Source organism: Bactrocera neohumeralis, chromosome 2 (assembly GCF_024586455.1).
Source record: "Bactrocera neohumeralis isolate Rockhampton chromosome 2, APGP_CSIRO_Bneo_wtdbg2-racon-allhic-juicebox.fasta_v2, whole genome shotgun sequence".
NCBI classification, from domain to species: Eukaryota; Metazoa; Arthropoda; class Insecta; order Diptera; family Tephritidae; genus Bactrocera; species Bactrocera neohumeralis.
The window spans coordinates 64257493-64275036 of record NC_065919.1 but is presented as its reverse complement, the minus strand read 5'-3'; the positions used below and the strand labels follow the sequence as shown (position 1 = coordinate 64275036).

General features: G+C 31.7%; 1 protein-coding gene across 9 annotated transcripts in view; it reads left to right on the top strand.

Annotated features, from left to right (window-relative positions):
* Positions 1–17544, top strand: part of LOC126760336 (serine/threonine-protein kinase 32A) — a 225723-nt gene that overhangs the window by 138308 nt on the left and 69871 nt on the right. For 7 of the 9 annotated variants that reach the window (XR_007667194.1, XR_007667193.1, XM_050475928.1 and 4 more), the window contains one exon: positions 2244–2296. The exons of 1 other annotated variant lie outside the window; for it this stretch is intronic. The gene's annotated coding sequence lies outside the window, so the exon portion shown is untranslated. Of the gene's footprint in view, positions 1–2243; positions 2297–2408; positions 2445–17544 lie in introns of those variants that run through there. One more of the 9 variants, XM_050475958.1, reaches the window with a different exon arrangement.

Below are 17544 nucleotides of genomic sequence, written 5' to 3'. Positions count from 1 at the left end.
AATAAAACGCACGAAGTCCCATCAAGTCTGCATCGCTAACAACGGAAATTGAAAAACAGACAGACAGAAGTAGAGAATTAACAAAAGAAAGTGAATGACAAAAAATAAAATGGTAATTTCGTTCTTGCCAGTGAAGTCTATAAAGCATATTGGGGATATAATGTATAATGACTAGTTTGTTTTTATATAGTTGTTTGTTTATATTTTCTTCGCTTGCTCGTTATCATTATCGTGTTACCGCATACTAATATTATAATCTGCAATCGAAATGGGAACTAAAATCAGTAAGTGATAAGAATTTTAATAAATGTCATATCATAGCTATCGAAAATTCGCAATTAAGACGTGACAAACTCTAATCAGCACAAAGCATTGTACATATCTGGTGGATTATAAAACTGAGTATGGTTATGTTGCGTATACGCCTAGCCATACTCTATAATAAAAAATACTCACACGCATTAGCAGCCAAAGGTCCTTTGAATCACGAGGTGCTAAAGCAGATAGGCTAAAACAAGTGTCTTGTTATATTGCTTGCTTAAATTTTAAATTTAACGCTAAGAACTGGTTAACTTAATATATAAATTTATTGGTTATAAAATTGTCTAGTCTTATGTGTGTTTAATTTAAATGTCTAAAACATGATTTTACACAATTCCCTACTCCCAGGTGCCAAGCAAAAAAGTACATATTGCGTTTTGGGCCGGTGATACATCGGCACCGGGGGGTAGTTTTTTGTCGTGACCACCGGTGATACACTGGCAGCCAACGAGTTAAACATAGTATATAACGAGCAAAGCCTTCCAGCCACATTTTTAAGTAATTTGTTTATTTTTATACTCATTTGCAACAATGATTGTCACTCTTGAGATTTATAAACGTTCACATAACGGTTGTTTGTAAGTCCTAAAACCAAAAGAGTTTTTTTTCCCGATATAGGGTTATATATACCAAAGTCATTCAATATATCCTTTTTTAGAGTCGATATCAAACATATCGTCTGTCTGTCCGTCCGTCCGTCCGTGCAAGCTGTAATTTCTATGATAAACGGTCTTAAAATCTATTTCGTGGACGTAGATATCATGATGAAACTTGGTACACGTATTTTTGGATGACCTATAAGAAGGTTAAGTTCGAAGATGGGCAAAATCGGCCAACTGCCACGCCCACAAAATGCCGGAAACCGAAAACCTATAAAGTGTCATAACTAAGCCATAAATAAAGATATTAAAGTGAAATTTGGCAAAAAGAATCGCATTTTTGGAGCAATTCCAGAGAGGGACATCGTATCTCGGAAATAAAACAATTCAGATTATGTCAACCAAACTTACAGAGTCGTAATATATTCTATCAGGCACTAAAATACAGTTCAAAATGAAAAAATGTCGGATAATTTTCCTCAACCGTACAAAGGTTATGTTGAAAATCACTAAAAGTGCGTTAACGGACTAACAGAAAACGTCAGAAACACAAAATTTTACGGAAGAAATATATGCAGAATTTTCAAGTTGCACCCAGGCTTTTGTTTAAAAATTTATTTTAATAAATTGATTTATGGCGTCGCCCACAATATTTGGACCTAATATAACCATATTAAATATACTACTCAACCGATTTCAATGAAATTATGTATGTAATATTTTAATTATTAACACCCTGATGACATGTACGAAATATGGGTGAAATCGGTTCACAACCACGCCTTCTTCCAATATAACGCTATTTTGAATTCCATCTGATGACTTCTCTGCATAATATGTATGTATATTAGGAACCAATGATGATAGAGGAATAAAACTTTACACAAATACGGTATTTGAAAAATATGTAAATGACGGATAATGAAATCTTGATTATCACTTTATCGTGCGAGAGTATAAAATGTTCGGTGACACCCGAACTTAGCCCTTCCTTACTTCTTTCTTTATATGAAAGTATGTGAATGATTTTCATATTTTGACTACCATCTCTTCAACTTTGTTTCTAAAGATTTATTTTAATAAATTGATTTATTATTCTTCCACAACTATTTGGCATTTTCAATATATACCACAGTGATAAAAACTTAAATATATTTGTGTTCTTCAATTTTATACAAATATTTGGCTTAAGTGCAGGATTTATTGGATTTGAAAATTTAATTATTTAAGTAATTTAACGTAATAAAATAAAACAATAATTTATTATTTTGAATATATTTATTTTACAAGCCTATTTAATGCTTACTAATTTTCTATTTTCAGATGTCAGTATCAACATTGGAATAAATGCAAATATTAGGATAAATAAGGAAAAAGTGAGTTGAATATTGTACGATTTAATTTGCATGGTTCCTAAGTAATTTTTTTCCATTCTAATACTCGTCACAAAGTTTATATGGCAATGACCAATTTTTTGAGCCAGAATTCAAAATTCAAAAATAGTTGCCAGTTACCACTGTTAACGTAAGTATATATAATAATTGCATTGGAATATAGTGCACTCTCAAATATGAAAATGTAATTATTTCGCCACACACAAACATAGTAAGCAAATGCAAATATTGATTTCGTTATATTAAAAATAATAATAATAATTTAACTCAAGAACATATTTTCATATTTATTGGAATAACTCACACACGAATCGAGTGCCGAAGACTTGTGTGGAATATACACATAAAGTACTCGTATTAGAACTTTCCATGGAATTGCATACGTATTGAAAATTATTAATATTTAAGCGGCTTAAGTTCAACACTTGCAGCAGAACTATTGCCAATAATTATTCAAAATTGAAAATTCTACCATTCACAAAGATTATTGAACAATCAGATTGGTAACAGAAATTGCCAAATGAGATAATTTTGTATCAGAATAGACATTTCCAAAAATATGGAATTAGTTCACATAAGTTGGAAAAAAATAGAATGTCACCAGACAACGACAATCAAAAGATATTACTAATATACCGATATAATGCGATGAACTCTGATGCATAATTAAACTCTCTAATTAGTTTGTTAAATAGCTAGTTAAATATTCTATTTTTTTTCTCAAAATACAGAATATTTCTGCGAAAAAATTATCCTAAATTGTCAAAAGTTGCTTTAGGGCAGATTCGTCGTATGCAGTCCACTCTTATGACGGTCGATCGGACTTCGGAGTAAAGCGATAAATTCAAGTTTCATCCATTGTCATATAATGACGCAAAAAGTCGGGCTTATAATGCTTGAACATCTGCAATCACTGCTTCGAATCATCAACTCGTTATTTTTTATCAAAAGTGAGCTCCCGCGGCTCTTAATTTTCACAGAGCTTTCTTGTGCCCAAATATTCGCAAATGATATGATGTACAAGTGCAATTGATGTTTTTAGATTAGCTGCTACTACTATCTCTAATAACTTCGCTTTACGTTTTTTCTGGACTTTTTTGGTGTTTTCGTCGGTAACAACATCTTTTGGACGTCCACTGCGTTCAACGTCATCGGCGTTCATTTCACCACTTCTAAATTTGGCATTCTAATCTTTGATGTTTGATTTTCCTGGGGCAGTGTTCCGAATACTCGTCATCAAGCCAAGTTTTCGCTTCAATCATATTTATTCCTATCAAAAAGCAATATTTTGTTAATACGCAAAATTCCGATTTTTTTCGATTTCGATTTTTTCACAATAACAAAAGTTGTTTCACTCAAAATGATATAATCCACAATCTAATGACCCGCAGTTGTCGAATTTATGCACGCGCATTCTGAAGGTTAGGGATAATTAATCATCATATGGATTTGTTTCTAGTGACGCCATCTATGTCTATTTTCCAAATATTTTTACGTTAATAAACACAATTTATTAGTTGTAAAAAAAAATATTGCTAAATTGTTAAATATTAAATATAATTTTACTATCTGAAATAATTTTATATATATTTCTTTTAGGATCATTATTAAAGTTCTGTAGGCTACCAAACTTCAACGTTTTCTATAATAAAAAAATTAATTATATATAAAGAAATTATATTTCAAATATATGTTGCTATTTTATTTTTAATACGATTATCTCTATTTCGTAAAAATTCCTTAACAAATAAATATGGGTTACTAATTTCTGCTACTTCTAGCTATATCTATGTAGACAGCCGAGCTTCTATTGGAATATTAGTAATTTATAAGCACTGCAGCTTTCTTTTTTCCATGACTCCGTTTGCATATCTCTAACCGTTTACGCTAATTTTCCATGACGCATTCCCTGAATTTTACCTTCGAGTTCCTCGAGTGTTGCTGGTTGATTAGCGTAAACCTTTGATTTAACATACCACCAGAGAAAATAATATGTGAAAGAGGCGGTAAATCGCATGATCTTGCCGGCTAATTGCCTGGGTCATTTCTGGATTAACGAGTTGTTTAGACGTGAAACATGAGGCAGTGCCGTTTTGTTTGAAAAAGAGATCGTCCTCGTCAATTTCATCCAATTTCGTTGGAAAAAAATCGATCAACACGATGTTATAATGCTTGCTATTGATGGTAACGGCATTTATTGCCTCATTTCAAAAAAAGATGGTCAATTGTTGGGATGCAATTGTGTTTCCTGAACCACACGAAGATTTGACTCATATATCTCTTATTATTTATCATTATACCAAGTCTATGTTTTATCAAATTTTTTTATAGTCTCGTAACATGTTGCGCATTATATTTTGTTCATCTAACACCTACAACTACTCGATGCTTGTATCGAGTTATGTATATACAAAAGATCAGTATGGTGAGGTGATACCAAATATGATTGTAATTCATTAAGTTCTTTCGCAACAATTTTTAAGCACATAAAATTGCCACCTGAAAATGTACCCACATACTTGTATATGGTTTTGATCTTTGAAATTGCAAGAGTATAAAATATTCTGTTACACCCGAACTTAGAATCATAAAATTGCTAGAAAGGGATAAGGAGCTGGATGTTGTATACAACCCTTTTACTCACTCTTACCTACCTAAATAGTTTTAACAGTCTTCCATATGTGTAATTTTTTTTAGACCTCAAAGGTAGTTTTTAGAGATGCAAAGAACAAAACTGTTCATTTGTACACTCTCTCAAGGTAGATTAACTCTCATAGTCCAGAAATAGATTTTCGATTATTTCATACCTACAAAATTATTTGTAATTTTCTTTCTCTAGTTCCATGAGAGAGAATTTCAAGTTTGCTATCATTTAATGAAAAGGAAGTTCCAAAAAATAACTAAATAAACATATTGCTGTGTAATCATTTTAAATAATAACCATTTATTTCATTTTTATTTAAACCTAAATGAAGGTATATGAATTAACCGTTTTTCTTATGGAAACACTCGTTTCATCCACCAACAGCACCACTACTGGTTGCATCTGGTCATCCAACTCTTCAACGTCATGAAGAAGATTTTCGTTATCTTCATCATTCCCGTTATGACTGTTAATTTGTGTGCTGCTAGAAATGACCGCTTCCTCTTTCTCCAAAGCATCTTTGGCTGCTTGTTTTTCTTGCAATTTGTTCCTAACAATTTTTGCGTGTAATGATTTCATAAACTTCAGAGATTTATTTTGTTTTACTGCTAACATTTTTAATTTTTTCTTAAGTGTTTTCCTGTTGCTAGGCATCTTTGTGGAAGGAGTGTTTAACAAATTTTGAAACTCGTCGTTGCGCTGCTGAAGTCTTTCTGACAAATTTTTTACTTACGCGCCGAATTTATACCAAATCCTGCGGCTGTCGCATGTTTTCGGGGGTATTCGTATTCTTTTGTGTTTACATATACATATGTATATACCTACTGCAGGGTTAAATAATATACACATTTCAGCTAAAACCAGCTTATCTACCTGGAAGCAGGTACTTTTCTTGAGCGAAAACCTAATGCGCTACCTGCCACTTGAAAATTACAAAATGTGAGTTTTTGAATATATTACTAAATTTGTATAAACCTATCATTTCAGAATCGTTTTCAAATTCATAATCTCTCTACTTGTATACCAACTCCAATTTTTAAATAATATTTAAATAAATAAAATAATATAATATATACATTTTTATTAAATGATATTATATAATAAAACTTTCTTGAATGTTAATGGAGTAAACGTTATTATAGGAAGACCAGGGACTTCTTAAAAACACATGGTGGATTTTTTTCGCATAATTTAGGTCACAGCAGCAAAACAATACATTTTGGAGATTATTCCTTGTTTTACTTCATTCAGTTGTTAGATCACTTGTCAAATACAATAAAAATACTTATTTGTCTCAAAAATAGATTAAATAATATAAGTAGAACTTGATGCATTGAAATGCTTTCTGGAACATATACAGTATATTTGCCTTCCGCCATCATTTCGCTGAACTTATGTTCACTTTAGCAGTTATTTCATGACAGGGGATCGTAAATATTTAAACCGCGGGAAGAGAAGCATTTGTATTCGGTTAGTTAATTATCATTTGTGCACAATTTTGGTAAATCAATTTAACGGGCATACTAAGTTAAAATGAAACAAGTAAGGAAGGGCTAAGTTCGAGCATAACCGCAGAGACTTGAATAATACGTTCGGTACAAAATCAGCCAAGTGCACTAAGGTCTGAGTATTTGATGTCTTGATTCAAAAGTTATAGCTCGATGGCAACAATTTATGTGCACAAAATTTAAGGGGACTATTTGTGTAAAGTAAATTAACTAGAAGTGAAAGGGCAGATGGAATTTAAAGTTTGATATGGAAGTCATGGGCTATTGTCCCATTTTGCCCATTTTCACAGTGTACGTGGGAATGGTTTGGTAACTTCATATACCAAATTTGAGATACACCCAACTCTTTTTTTACACGGTTTCTTTTTACACGGATTTGAAGTTACACGGTTGAGAAAAAATGTTTAATCTAGTACGGTTTCAAAATCACTGTCTTGTAATTATGTTTGTTTTTACAACACTTAGCACCATAGCTGAAATGAACATATATACATACATAGTAGTAACTGGGAAATCTTATTCGATAACTCTTATTTTGCACATTTTGTCACATGATATTTACATTGCTGAAATGGATATCTCCAGCGATGATACCGACTTTAGTCCAGTTCGTCGCAAACAACTGCGCTTGTTATCAAGTAGCGACGCATAATTATGTAGCTATGTAAATATTTTTCCCTTATTTCTATTCTAAATTTTCTGTTCTTAGTTCTGGATTAACAGATTTCTTTTGTTTTTTGCATGCTCTACCAATTTTTCACCTGTATCAATTATGTATGTATATTAAGTTTTAATGCTCAATAAAATGCCTTATGAACATACAATTCGTATGAATATCTGAAATTTTACAGTTTTCAACTTGTTTTACACTGTTTTTCGAAGTAAATATAGTTCATTATTTCATCTTACACGGTTTTCGGTTGACATGGAACGTATCCCCCATTTTACTATAAGAAACGCATTTTTTTACACGGATTTCTGAGGAACGTACATATCTACCGTGTAAAAACAGAGTTGGGTGTATATGATGCTTTTCCCTACTATCACGACTGTGAAATTTAATGATTATGGTTATGTAGGCTATCGCACTTTTAGTATTTTTCAACATAACCCTTATAGTGGGCGTGGTAATCATCTGTAGTGCATAAAGTAGTGGAAAAAACTTTTTCCCTGCAAAATTGATTGAGCAACTTCAGCGGTTTGGAAAGTATGTAAAGTTAAGTATTAATGGGTCCATTCTTAAAGAATATTTAGCTCACTATATTAGTTTAAGTATGATACTGTATAAGTTTTCGTTTATTTAAGTTTTGTGGGCGTGGCAGTTGTCCCATAACGTTAGGGAAAATGTCGACAGTCTACCGGATTTCAACTCATCTCGTTATCCTGATCATTTAAAGATTAGTTTTGGTTGATACAAGCAACCGTTAGATAAATAAAACTATTATACTCTGCACCAACATCTAGTTAGAGTATAAAAAGTATTTACATTATTATCATTTTTGATATATATTGTTTTCGGGATGTACCAAGCTTCTATAAATAGGAATTCCACTATCTTCTATCGTCAATTTCGATAAGATCTAGCATTTCTCCACAGCAATAACGTAATTTATGATAAATGCCAGGTGGTTATTTTACATGTCTACGAAAGAAATGCGAGCATATGTACATTGAAACAATGTGCGCACAATGAAACACACATGTACGCACTATATGTATGTGTAAGTATGAGTGAATGACCTTCGTTCAAAATTTGCCGTAAGGGAAGACAATTTTGCTTAAATTTACTCGTCTTGCATTTTGGCGTAAAAAAGCAAGGCTCTTGGTTATGCGTATTATGAAAGCTTAAAATTATCTGTCATTAGGTCATAAAATGTATGAAACAAAAGGTGTTATTTATTCACTAATTAATACACTCATGGCCACGCAAACCTTACCACCTCTTTTTTGCAGTATTTTTGCAATTACCGCGATTTGACTTATCAAACCTTTCTAAAAATTAAAATATATACCGAATAGGATATAATACTCAATAAAATTATTATCTCAAAAGTAAATTCTTACTATTTGTTATAAAGAAACAAAACTAATTTTTCACTTATATTTAAAACAGAATCTTTATTTTGGCTAATTTTTTTATATAAGATCGCAAACGTTTTGATAAATTTTTTTTACATGTTTGATATGATAAATTAATAAATATTTAATTAAAAGGTTTAATATGTAGTTGAGTCACCTTTGGTGGCTATAACTGCTTGGACTCGGGCAGGCATTGAAACAACGAGGTTTTCAAGGTATTCGGTTGAAACAAAAAAGGTTTTTTTATTTTTGTAATTTATTATACCTTTCTAAAAATATATATCCCGAATAGTATATAATACTCAATAAATGAGTAGTTTTGTGAGGAAATAATTTTAATTTTTTACTATTTGTTATAAGGAAACTATGAAACTAATTTTTCTTTTATATTTAAATAAGAATCTTCATTTCGTATTCTAATTTTTTTCGAGTAATTTTTTCTTTATTTTTTTGATATGATAAATTAATAAATATTTAATTAAAAGGTTTAATATAGTAGTTGAGTCACCTGTTGGTGAGTTATAACTGCTTGGATTGAAACAACGAGTGTGAGTAAGTGTTTGATAGAAATGCGGTGTCATCGCCTTATTAAGTAATTTTTTCAGTTCGGTCTTTGAATTTGGCCGGTGTTGCGCAGCCATATTAAAACGTCATATGCCAACCAAGAAACTATGCCTACAACTAACTGCGAAATTCTCTCGGCCTACTGAAGGAAGTCACCTAGAATTTACTATGTACTGAATGCTTTAATTGTGAACTCAGAAATGAAATATAAATGACCATTATACTGTTGTAACTTGAAAACGAAGCTTATCAAAACTAAGGTGTATAAGTGTTGATAGTTTAAAAGGGTTTAACTAAACATAAAATTAGCCGAGAGACATTTGTATGATTTATTTAATTTTTTAATTGTTTGCCTCATTTTCAGTAATTTCTACAATCGAAATTGCCTAACTACACATTTTGTCCTTGCCTTTAAAATATATATCAACAATCGAAAAGAACTTCTGCAAAATGTACTGCTCGGGTCGGAAAAGGTAAAATGTGGGAGGCACTTTCCTTTGTACTTAAATTTAATGCTTTCATACTTAATGTCCATCGCTCACACATTTATGTATTTATGTATATGGCCTACTTAGTGTATTTACTCCTACACTCACTGACATCGCCTGAAGTCCGCACTTAACTCTACACTAATTGAGCGTGTATGTGAATTTCCAGCTTTGAAATCTCTATTGTTTCCTGCTGTAATCTATGACTAAAATAGATGCATAACAGATTTCATCGGCTTAGTTACCAACTTCTATACTTACTCGCCCACTTAAGAGTATACATATGTGTAGGCACACATAAATACAAACCACATATGAATGTAGATGTGGAATCGAATGCAATAGGTTTTGTACCTGCTTTATTTCACTTTTATCTACTAAGTATTACATGCCTGTTCATTTGTTAAAAGAAAGTGAATTTCTGGCGACGTAAAGCAGAGCGAGTAAATAATAATTCATTTTGATGTTACGTATACGTTATGGTGGTACAAAGTGAATAATAATTATGTACCATACCTTCAAGCACCATTAATTATTCTGTGCTAATACCTGTGCGCTGCTTGCACCGTGAATTTATCAAATATAATGAAGTGTGATGACTTAAGGAAATTTCATCAAAACTAAGAAAGTTTTCTGTATACAAAAATAATATGATAAATTGCTGGTGTTCAGCAACAAATTTTGCTCTCTCTACGCGTGTAATACCAAACTAGGTAAAAAAAGTGGATGAATGTAATTAAGAACTGTCAGAATAAATCATAACACATTTCCTGGAACTTTTAACTTGTGAATATATTAAACTTATAAATGCTTAATTCCTACACGTGTTTATTTCAATTTAACACGAGACATATGAAATATAGAAAGAGCACATGTTAAATATATTAATAAAAAATGTTGAAAGCAATGTTTTGGAGTTTATTTGCTGGTATATTGCATCAACTCGGCTATAATCGCGTAAGCGGTGTCTACGCCAGTAAAGAAGAAGAAAAATATATTTCATCAACAAGACATCTTATGATGAAGAGCCTATGGTGGAGAAGTGAGTCTAACAGAACTCCCAATAGGTCTTATTCGGAATAAAATACGCACTGCAAATGGGTTCAGTAATAGGTAGGTTGGGTCTTTATACATCTGTATATGGGGTATTCCATACCAAATCGACCACTTTTGAAAAAAATTGTAAATTTTCAAAACTGAAAACAATAAAAAAATATAAAAAAAATCGGCCCACTCCGGAATTAGCAGAGATAGTTGTCAAATTAATTGAAATTTTTTTGAGGAAAAAAAATGGAACGAACTTCCAAAAAATTTATTTAAAAAATTTTCAAAAAAAATAAAAAAATTAAAAATTGGCCCACTTTAGCAGGAATAGTTGTCAAATTAATTGAAGTTTTTTCGAGGAAAAAAAAAAATAAAACAAAATGGCGAACTTACAAAAAAAAATGACGATTTTACTTAAAAAACCGATTATATTATATAATTGATCGTGTTAAATTTTTTTCGTGTATATTTTCGAAAAGTTCATTCAAAAGCAAAAATTTAAAAAAAAGGTCCCCAAAAGTCAATTTCTACAAAAGTTATGACTATTTGAAAAATAAAACGCCATTTTTTTGAAAAATTCATAACACTTTTGAATTTGGACAAAAAATTTTGAAAAAATTCTCAAAAATGTTTTTCAAAGAGTAGAAAAGGATGCATAAGTTTCAGCAAAATCTAAAGGGGTCGGGTTGGTATGGAATACCCCATATATTCATGCCCTATGCTGTGCTTGTTTATCTCAACAAAAATGGATATTTAATCCTAAACACAAATAGGTCAAATGTGGATAAAAGCTGCTACCTAATGTTTGGCGCCTCAAATACGAGCACAAATGCCTGCTTCCTTTATTTACTTTCATGGAAAGCACACTGAAATATTCGATGGTCCACTCATATAACGGGTTGGTTTACAGCAAAGGCATTCGAACGTAATAACAGCACACATATGCAGTCTCTATCTCAGTCATTATCTAGCAACATTAGAATGTCTAAATAAATTCTAGATTATTACGAACTAATGATATGTATATGTATGTATATATGCATGTATAGTATGTTTATACATATCTACTAATATACGAGTAGATACGTATATAGGTATGTGCAAGTGTGTTGTGTTCGTCATTGTTTCTTCGCTGATATATACATGAATGTACCATTTTGCATACATGCAACCGCAATCTGCTTTAGTAGACTTTATTAAGTGCTTTGAGCATCTTGAAATACCATGTCAAGTACACGTTTGTTGTAGAAGGCTACACTTGACATTTCAGCAGTCTGCGCGAGTAACTTGGCTAATTAATTTAGCCACAAAATCTATTGAAATAATAATGCTTCTAAATTCAGGCTTCTCGTGATGAATTATTGTGTTTTGCTGTTTGCATTGAAGTCTAAGTGTACTGTTATATATAGAGGACTTCAAATTTGGAATATTTAATTAGTAATATAGTTGTATTTGTATTTAACATCTATCAGATGGTTATTGAAACTTTGTTGATAATGCAAAAAAGTTTAGGGGGAAAAAAGGTAGAAGACCATCTTATTTGGAAAGTTGCGTTTAATTGCGGAACTGTAAAATTACTAATTTTATCTGAACTATACAGGAAGCCCCTTAATTGATAAAACTGTAAGTTTTTGCTTTATGACACTTGAATACACGCATGGTAATACATACATACATGAATATGTCTACGTCGGAATGTGTATCTAAAAGTGTGTGAAAACGACACCTTCAAATGCCGATAAGCCACACATGACAAATGGCTGTCCCTACCAGTCAATAGATTGTTGAAAATATTTTCACTCTTAACAATTCTCATGAAATGCTGTTGTTCCTTTACTCCACCTTACTCCAGAATGCGTCGACTGAAAACAGACAAAAGGCAGCGAGAGATAACAAAAGGTCGTAAAACATGAAGTCAGGTGGAGAAAAGTAAGTCATAAAAAGGGGTCGTACGGTCATACCGAGCTTTTGAAATATTAACTTTAGCTGAACTTATGGGTGGTGCAATAAAAGATTTATGAGAAAGCGGAGAGAATGCGGAAAAAAAAATGTTTGTGTAAATTATCGCTTAATTTCTTCTACTAAAAGGAAAACTGGAAAAATAATTGTAAGTAAAGAAATATATAACAAAATCCAAAGCCTTCATTTTTTGTTGGTTAGATTTATTTACATTCATTCATTAATTTTACTTTCAAAAATATAAAATTAGCCTTGAAGAAAGCTGGAATAGTTGCTGGCTTATTTCTGTAGACTCCATAAAAAAAATAGTCTAAAGGCGTTAAATCGCATGATCTTGGTGGCCAACTTACGGGTCCATTTCTTGTTCTGGAACATTTTACAAATGATGAATTATGTGAAATTTTATGCTTTTTTTTTTAAAAAAGTTATCCTCTTAAAAAAATGATAAAAAATCCAAAGCCTTCATTTTTTGTTGGTTAGATTTATTTGCATTCAACATTCATTTTACTTTCAAGAGAACTTGATATTCGAAGCCTCCATAAACAATACTCTAAATGATGAAATTATGTGAACTTTCCTGAAAATGCCATTTCGCGGAATTGATATTAAGGGGATACAATACATTGGAACTGCCTTGAAAGTTCAAATATGGTTATGATTTCAAACCTTCGAATATAAATTGTTATAAAAGAGTACCCAGGAATTGTAAATAAAACGTAAAGTATTTATTTATTCTTCAATATTTATTTTGTCACCTTCAAATTAATCCCCACCAGATGTTATACACTTAGGCCAACGATTTTTCCAGTCTCCGAAACACTTTTCATGAGCTCTTTTCCTGTTTACGGTACTCTTTTTGAAAAAAAAAATCAGCTTTATCGGAACGAGTCGAGCAAGAATACATTTCATACCCAAAATATATATGAAAATCACTGGAAAGGACCGGCTCTCTTGCTATCTCTCTAACACTTGTACCTTTATGTTTTTAATATTTTCATCAGTTGAAGAGTTCGAAGATCGTCGGTCGTCTAGAACGAGGCTTGTCTTCAACGACATCTCGTCTGTCTTTGAAGGTTTTATACCACTCGTATGCTTGTATTGTTGATAGAACTGAATCACTGTGAGCCTTCTCCATCATTCTCAAACGATTCCGCACACGAAACTTGGTTAGATATGCAAAGTTTTAGACAAATTCATCGATATTTTTATTCAATGTAAAATTGGAACGACTACTGAGGTGTATCGATTTAAGCAGCAGCCGTAAACAACCTGGTTAATTTAGGTAACCGCATATATGTATGTAATTACTATTTTTTGCCATTCCTTGGTATTTCAACCTTTATATATTTTCACATGATCTACGCAAATTATTCTCGACCAGAAGATAAACCTTAATCATATCAAATTTTACATCATAGAAGCCTTCAATAAGCACAAAAGACACCTGTGATTGAAAAACCGGTGCTATGAAAGCAAAATTGTTTGAATGGCTACTTTTAATACATATGTTGCCAACGTGTTTGTGTACATCCGTATTAACTACTCATATGTTCTCTTTCACCATTTTTCTTCAGTAGATAAATCTATATACAGTCATTTTAAGCAAACATATGTATGTATATCAACGAAAATGCATTTTATAAATAAATAAATAAATATATAAAAGGAGTATACGTGAGGGTAGGTGAATAAGGATTTTCGTTATCAAAGTTAAATATATCACTTAGATAAATACATACATATAGGCATGTTTATTGTTTGTATAATAAGTAATTTTACATGTATAGCAAACACAAGTATAAAGAAGATACTTTTTATATGTTTGTTTAGGAACTTTTTAACCAATATTCATATGCTCTTTGTACAGCTTTAGAAAATGTGTAAAATTATTTTTCTCTTTTGAAATGTTTCTAATCTGAACGAACTTCTGGCATTCCCTTTCATTTTGCTTATGACCAGAACTCCAAAGCAGCTATGCACAAATTGAATATTCCAATATTTCTAGGCTTTTATAATATCAACAAAACACAGCCAATTGCATTGCATTCACTTATCATCGCCATTGTTGTGCATTTTCATATACTTGTACATACAAATTTATAACTACAACTGATACAACATGTGCGTTTGCATGCGTGTGGGTGTTTTCAAAGTTTCCACATTGTTATGAATCACCTATTTGCACACCGAAAATGGCTTTAATATATTTCAGCACAATGTGGTATTTGTTATTTTAGTTGTGGGTGAATGTGTATGAGTGCATGGAAAAGACAAGAATTCCACACACTCAACTCTAGACATATTTAAAATACTTTGGTGAAATTCTTATCGTCCTCGTTGACAAATTGCAATGATATTTCCTCCACCGCAAATATTGTATGGTAGACATTGTGGGCGCATAACTCATAGAACTCTTAGCTGTAAGTAAAAAATACTTTACTGCAATGTATATAACTAATAAATAATGTATGCAAGCAGTAGGAAAAGTGGAAATAGTTTATTTTTCCTATTACATAACTTCCAAGTTATTTGCTAGAGAAATTACAATTGGATGTTTACCAACCGTTTTTTTGTTTTTATTGCCGGCAGCAATTTAGTCTGCTTTTGTTGTCGCAACTAAAACCACCAGTTGCTTGAAAAATCATAAAAGATTTTAATACTCTTCATGTTGGCTCATAAATACAACAGATTTTGCAAAAAAAGTATATAAAGTAGAAAGTTCATACACATAGATACAGCAGAATCATATGGAGGTATTTTTAATAGCCTTAAATCTTGATGCTGATGTGTGGGAGCTTTTGATTGTCGCCCTTTGTTTCTCAATCTCTTATAATCATTTCGTAAAACTCAAATAATTCATTTGATATTTCGAAATAAACCTTAGATAGTTAGAGTTAATTTATTCAGTCACAACGAATCACATAGACCCAGCACATTGATAAACTCCAGTATCCTTTTAGGTATTATTGAGGCGAGGTGATCCTTATTTGGATGCACAGATCTAAGGGCCTTTATCCTGCGTCTACAGACTGATGAGCAGTCTATTAACAGGTGTTCGGATATATCCCTCGGAAGGTTGGTTACACTTGTAAACCTCGTGAGGTTGTAACCAGCCATTAGCAAATTTGCAAGCCGCATGCTTGCGCGTGACAACATATGTGAATATGTATTAACTTAAAGGTAAAAAATATTATATAAACTCAATTTTTTGGAAACAAAAAAGGCAAAAGTTTTGATCACTTAAAGCAATAAACAATTGTGAATTGAGTTTACTGACTTTATGGGTACAAAGTTGTCGATTTTTTTATAATGAAATTCAAGTGCATCCAAAACGGTTGTAATGTTTAATTGTTTTCTCTTGACCAAGCTATGTCCCTTTTTCAGTTTAACAACAATCTGCCGGAAATTAAAAAGTTCCTGTACAGAATGACAGGCTCAAAAAAATATTTGATCGGACTGATTTCCTAGAAAGTCTTGCAAGGAACTTTTCCCCAGAATTTGAACTGTACATATCTTTAAGAAACATGTCCATAGTACATGTAGCTTTTTTGATATATTCCAACAAAAGGTATTGCAAAGGAGTTTGCTTTGCCACTTCCTATTTTAATTTGTATCAACCGACATCAACAAAACATGAATAATTTATAACGTGAAGCAAATAAGAAGTAATCAAAGGCCAGCGCAGAAAACATACCGAAGTTGATTTTGTTTTCTTTTCTTCAGAGAATCTACACAAAATTCAAAATGTTTGTTATTTCATATTAAAAACCCAAAAGTGCTCAACTATTCTTACGGATAAATGGCCGAAAGCGCAGCTGAAGGATTTATTAAAAAAAAACGATTTATTCATATATTGCTGTTATACATACAAACGTGTACATTAAAATGCATAAATATTTATATAAGTCAACACAATTTTCCAAGAACATATGTAGAAGATAAGTGTTCAAAAATATGGCTCTTACTGTAGACAAGCTAAGCACACTTGGACTCACTTCTAAACAAGAATGACGGCTGAACACACAACCAAACTGAGTTTGTGAATCTGTGCTTCAGGCTCACTTGTTCGCCTTCATTTGAAACGTACCTATCTACTTGCATATATAAAATGTCTGTGAGTATCCCTGATGGCAACTGTAAAGAGATTTTATTGCTATCCATTAAAAAAATATATATATTTGGGGTATTAATATATTTCTACTTGTATTTCTCTAATGCATTAATAGTGAAAATTTCAAACAAGTGGATACCAGTGCGTATGCTTGAACTAATTTTGTTATATGATATACCTAAAATTTCACTTAAACTAAGAAAATGCCGACAGTAAACAGAAACTAATGTAGTAAGTAATAACATATTTTGAAAGGAAATTAGGATATGGTTAGCCGCTTTTGCTCCATTTGTGTGGAGCGATGTTTCTTGTTTTCAGTAAAGCAGAACTGATATTTTCTGCCATTCGGAAAACTCATAGCATATTCTGATAAATTCTGCGGCATCCCTTTTATTTATAAGATAATTTGATAGCTAAGAATGAATTGAAACAAATCTTTTAGTGCAAATTGAGTTTGTGTACCAAACTTAGTTCAGATAAGCTGCCAATAGACTAAAATGGCATTAGATGATGGTCGTCAAACTTTTTAATCGTCAAAGCTTTACACGACGTAACACATTCACCCCACAACTAAAGAAATCCTCCAATTAGTTTGATAAACTTGATGACTTGATTAGACAAACTACTGATATAGAGAAAGTTTCAAGCGCACCTTCTACATACAAATAAATATATGTACATGTGTTTGTTAATAAGTGGTTTCTATTCGACACATATTAATATTTCACTTTGTTAATACAAAAGTTTTTCGACGCGTCCTACAAGCAGCGATATTGTAATTATTATTAAGCAAACTTATAAATAATTTTACCACAAAACATTCATACATACAT